Here is a 6,000-nt window from a genome sequence, read left to right as displayed (position 1 = left end):
GGTGTGGTGGGTGCTGACTCCCTATATGCATTCAAGAGGTAGCTGGTCCAGTTCTTGTGGGGGGCAGAGATAACATCATGTAGAAGGAAAGCGTCTTGATAGATAACACTTGGTCCATGTGATCTTGTGGACTAGTTTTGATCTCCTGAGGGGGACGGAGAGGAATTTTCCAGAGTATTTTTTCCCTTATTGGCCCTGTATTTTTCTCTGCTTTTTTTGCTTCTCCCAGGAGATGACATCGTTATGAGGGGGTTTGGGGTTGGTAAGTGTCTAGTCATGATGCTCCAGCCATCGTGTGTGTGGGGCAGGCTTGATGGTCTTTTCCTGCCTCTCAGATTACAGTCTCAAAACCTGGAGCTGGGTTTGAACCCACAATCTTCTGATTCAGAGATGAGAGTGCTATTAACTCAGTCAAGTTGATACTTCAAATCAATAAAACTCAAGATACGAGCATTTATTTACTGCGGCGCAAAAGACTTTAATTTTACGTTTGAAGATATGCAAAAAAAATGTTGCCATTTAAACAAAGCACCTACAAGCACTTGGCCAATTGAACAACACAGCTGTGATAATTCACAATACTGTACTTTTGTGATGTGCACATACAAACTACATTATTTTAAATTCTATTGTGTGACTTGTCCGAGCTTCTGGCAAGGCATACGTACAAGTTTTTATTCTGATTTTCCAATTATAGCATATTAACTATTAAAAAAACCTCAATTAATGTGACTTTAAAATGTAAAGCCATTTTTTTTGCTGCCCAGACATAGCAACATAATACTTAAAACTCAATATAATCTAAACATTTTGTTGGAAGGTTGAAGTTGTTATTTTCTGAATCCACTGAACATACTTCTCTGTGAGCCTTGTATAAATGCCAGGCTTTTTGGCAAGTCCACAGTCTTTCCCATAAGAAACAATTCCGCTGAGCACATTGTTACATATCAGCGGTCCACCTGAGTCCCCCTGAAATAACAACAAAAATAGGTTATTCTAAAGCTATAGGACAAGCATTAGCGTCATGTTTTGATACATTTCCTAACTGTTTTAATGCATAAGAGTTATTAAGCATTTATAACTTGATATTTCTTGGAAATGGTACAGAGAATAACCAATGAATGGGAGTAATCTTGCAAGCTCTAACACTTTTAGGGCAGGGGAGTTGGATAATGTGGAAGCCACAAGCAGAAACCTCATTGATTGTTACAGTCATCAGAATCCCGAGAAGGTATTACAGCATTAGAGACACTTGCAAACATTGTTTATCTTCTTGACGCTCTCCCACTACCATATCTGCTATTGCCACCATAAACTGGATCACTATGGTAGTACATTTTTCTGATTGGCTCTGTTTCATGCAACATACATGCTTTGAACACTGCATAATAGAAAATAATGATGGGCTCTCCTACCTTGGTTGATCTGGTAAGCTCATTATACTTTTTCCGGTATTGCTTCCAGGTGCACTGTATGCTGCTGTTGGCATTCACAGTGATTGGCACCTGCTGCCTTTCTCCTTGAGTAGCTCACCTTTGGGTCTTTTGCTCCATCCCAAAGAGGCCCCCTCCTCTGCCTTACTTCCTAGAATAATTTCAACAGCTCTATCCTAAAACTAGGACATTCTCAGGCCAACTCCTTGCAGACAGTATCAACCATGGGGGGCGAGCCTTACTGCATTCAAAGTGGGAAATCCATGATGCTGCCCTGTTAAGATACTGCGGGCCTTTAAAAACTGCAGCAGAAGCACCAGATTTTCCACCTACCAAAAAGTGATCTCCCAATCACAAGTGTATTCAATGCTAGGAGCTTGTGTACATTATGTTAATTAGGCTGATCCCAGAAAGAAATGCTTACTAATGGTCGACCAGTCCTCACCTGCAACGTCCAAACAGAAAATCTATGCTCAAATTTACCTAGATTATTACAGAACATATCGGCCATGATATTCCTCTCCTTTCTGTGCCAGGGTACCAGTCAGTGCAGTGCAACCACCATACCTGGCCTTACAGATTCAGGTCATTAGCATGGCTCCAAAATACTTCCAGAAGAGGTCTGTTCCCTGACATAAGGAGCCTGTGTTCACAATTTGGGGCAGGAAGTGTCAGCCTGCAGGACTGGTAATGACCATCAGCTTCAGAGCCTTCTCGTGGCTGTCCAAAATCAGCAGCCAGAAGACTCTAGCCCAAGGATCTAAAGGGTCTCTGTGGGAAGAAAAGGTCACTTTTGTAGGTCACCTTTCCCTTGCTGCCTACCCGTGTACTCTCCAATCTGAAGGGTGACCTGGAACAAAGGCTAGTGACAGTTTCTTTGGTCGTCCTTCAAAATGAGCACACAACTGAGGTTCATCATATGAAATTGAGGCAGGAAGCACTGTTAGTGTTCCAGCAGGGTAGGACTTCTATTCGCCTCTCGGACACTGCTACAATCTGGTTTCCTGGGTTGGGCATCATCACCCATGCGTGGTGAGCTCCTGGCAGGTGTCCCACTGCCAAGATGGAGCCCACCAGTGACCAGGCGTACAATCCAGAGGTACTTCAGTGGGACCTCTGCTGCAGCGCCTGAAGAGACGCCTGAGCATTTAAAGAGGCAGAAGAGCCCTGAAATTTGAAATTCTCATCCCTTCAAGGTCTCGCTCCTCCCTATCTCTGTAACTACTTCCACCCCTACAACCCTCCCCGCTAGAGACTGTGTTCCTCCTACATTAACCTTGGACATCCCCCCTCCTTTTGCCCCACCATTGGTGCCTGTGCCTTCAGCTATCTAGGCCCTGTGCTGTGGAATTCCCTCTCTAAATCTCTCTCCATTTCCACCTGTCTTTCCTCCTTTAATACTCTCCTTAAAACCCATGTCTTCTGCTAAAGTTTTAGTCACCCCTTCCGAATAACTCATTTTTTGGCTCGGCATCCATTTTTGTCTGATTACGCTTCTATGAAGCGCCTTGAGACATTTATCTACATTTCTATATTTGCAAGCTATTGTTGAAACCCCAATTCCTGGTGTTCTAGGTCTCCATCCCTTTTCCCTCTCCTTTCAACCTGGGAATTGAGCATTTTCCACGCTCAATAGGAACCCATAAAGGTAACATTATCGGACATTTATATTTCGATTATTCACAATGCATTGACATCCCTACAATATCAATATACATCCAGAGATTAAATTAATTAGCCCTTTTTATAACTCTAGAATAGATTGGTTATGAAGCACAAAATGCATTTTATACAGCACTATGCTAACTAAAATAACCCAATTCTGATTCTCCTGCTCAGATATTACAACCGTTCTTCACACAATCCAACTTACTTTACATGAATCTTTTCCACCTTTTCTGTCACCAGCACAGAGCATGTTATTGGTTATTACAGGTTTGTTGTTGTAATACTTCCGACTGTTGCACTTTTTTCTGTCTATGATGGTTACGTTTACTTCCTTAAGATTGTCAGATGGTCCATTTGACTTTACTTTTGTCTTTCCCCATCCTGCAACTGTGCAGACAGTTCCAGTTTTCATATCCTTGGTATTTTTGGGCAGAGGTAAGACATTCACAAACTTGTCGAGCTTTGCCTCAGAATCCAGCTGTAATAAATAAAAGCAATTGCTATGTCTTCTTCCATAATACCAAGAATCTCTGACATTTATTATTTATCTTACACATTCTTAAATATGACATGAAGTAAAAACAAAAAGTGCTGGAAACACTCAGTAAGTCAGTTGGAATCTTTGGAGAGATCAGACAAGTTAATGTTTCAGGTGTGGATCCTTCATCGGAGCTGGAGGACGTTACAGATGAACAAGATTTTAAAATGAACAGAACAAAGGGAAGGAGGAGGGAAAAACGCGTGTGTGTGTTTCTCCCTCTCCCTTTCCGTTGTTCTGTTCATTTTTAAAAGCTGTTCATTTGTAACATCCACCAATTCTGTTCCCTTCCCAGATGCTGCCTGACCTGCTGAGTGTTTCCAGCATTTTCTGTTTTTGTTTCAGATTTCCAGCATCTGCAATTCTTTGCTTTTTGTTTATATGCTTAAATGATTTGGCCTTTTTTGATTATAACAACTTGTATTCAACACTTTTTCTGTATCTCTGACTCAGTTTTTCCTAACTCTTTATAAATATTAAAATGTAACTTTGGCAGATTAACTTAACTTTATTGCTGTAAATATTTACCTTTGAAGGGTTACAATCTTATTAAACCTTTTTTCCCCATGTGATTAGAAAGGTTTGTGTAATCTGTCCAAGGGTTTGCTCACGAGTAAAACTTAAAGCGGGCCAATTTTTTTCCTGTGCTTTGTGCCTGGGAGACATTTATTTTTGGGCACAGAGACCCGTGACTCTAGGGTCTCCATCCAATTTGCATTGCGTGAGGATTTCCTTGGGATCCCTCGAAGGCGGTGAAGTGCTTGCTCCCACAGCAGGCACAAACGTGTGAGAGCTATATAAATGAGGCGGGAGGGACATCACAGCATTTCCCACCACGTTTTCCTGTCTCAAAGCCAGACAGGTGCCTATTAGGAAATGCATTAGGAAGATGTGACCCCTAGGAGTAGCACCCAGACCTGCTCAGATTGGAGGATCTGAGAGGAGCAAGCAACACGGTCACGGAGGGCCTAAAAAGGTAAATGCCCCACCATTTTTTTTGGATTCTGCCCTGCAGCTTCAGGGCTGGAGGCTCTCTGGCCGCTGCAGTGAACATGAACAGCGATTACTGCTTGCGATTAAGGCAACACCAAATGGTGAGTAAAAACGCTTCAGTTTTGCGTTAACTTTATTAATAAAAATGAAAAATCAGAGGGATTTTGAATGGTTAGATGAGAATAGCATTATGATGAGATATGTAAAACTGTATATCGGAATTGATTTAAATATATAAATATGCATTGGGAATTAATTTGAATAGGAACATCTTATGCAAATAATCAGCATTTGGGAAATAAAGAGAAGAAATTGTGACTTTGGACTTTCATGTAACTAGGCACATTATACAATGAAATATTATGCACTTAAGGGGGAGGCAACGTACTGTGGCAATGAAATAAAGGGATTGAAAATGATCTTGTAATTTGACAACTGAATTTAGATGGGAGTATAGTTTGTTCTATTGCATCGTAATACAATGTGAGTGTATATGGAAATAATTCATTCAAAATCACATACTTGGAGCAGCATGATGTCATTTTCTTTGCTGTTTTTGTCAAAACAAATATGAGGGATTTTCTGCTTCACCTTGAATACTTTCTTCGAGTTCTCTTGTTTGTTCAGTGAATCAATACCAAGAACCACGTGAACTGGTTTGTGTTTAAAAACACTATATATGACATTAAAAATTGTGAAGAAGACATATTAAATACATAAGCATTTTAATACATTATTCACTTCAGAATCTCTTTATAAAATACCAGAGCCTTTCAAATTGGATACCAAATTATTTCAATTGCAGAACCCACCAAACCCATTGTGAAGAATTTAATTAATTCATGTGTATGATCCTCATAAATATGAAAATTAAAATGTATGGTACTCTTCCAAAATAATGATTGATCCTGGGCTGGCTATGAGTCTATTAAGTTATATCATTGGATTATGACAAGTATGGCTGCTCCCATTTCTAGGACACTTCATCAACAGCATACTGAATGCTGTCCATACCCAGGGTTGGACAGATCTGATAGCTGCCATTAGACCAGCCATCCAACTGATCAGTGAGGCTGCAGATCCAGGGCCCACTGGAATGGCGGTGGCTTATGTTCTTGTGCCTGATACTGCCGTCTATTAGTACAACAGTACGTGCCGGGACTCCGGCACTCCCCCTCAGAATACTATCACCGCGTATGGTGGTGGGCGAGACCAGGCTGCCCAAGAGCTCTCTCCACAGATGCAGCCAGCACTGTCAGAAGCCAGCTGCCATAAGTCAAGAGTTATCTTAGTCTCACGACCCTTTAGTACAGCAGGAGCAGTCACTCACCCTCAGGGAGCACTTAGACGCAGCACAAGGATAGGAGA

The 6,000-nt window shown here is 41.3% G+C and overlaps 1 pseudogene; it reads right to left on the bottom strand.

The window, feature by feature from the left end:
• Nucleotides 1–453: 453 nt before the first annotated feature.
• LOC137333750 (uncharacterized) overlaps nucleotides 454–6,000 on the bottom strand; it is a 64,748-nt pseudogene continuing 59,201 nt past the window's right edge.

The sequence above is a fragment of the Heptranchias perlo genome, chromosome 1, assembly GCF_035084215.1.
Source record: "Heptranchias perlo isolate sHepPer1 chromosome 1, sHepPer1.hap1, whole genome shotgun sequence".
Taxonomy (NCBI): Eukaryota; Metazoa; Chordata; class Chondrichthyes; order Hexanchiformes; family Hexanchidae; genus Heptranchias; species Heptranchias perlo.
The sequence above is the reverse complement of the archived record's forward strand: the minus strand, read 5'-3'. Positions and strand labels throughout refer to the sequence as shown.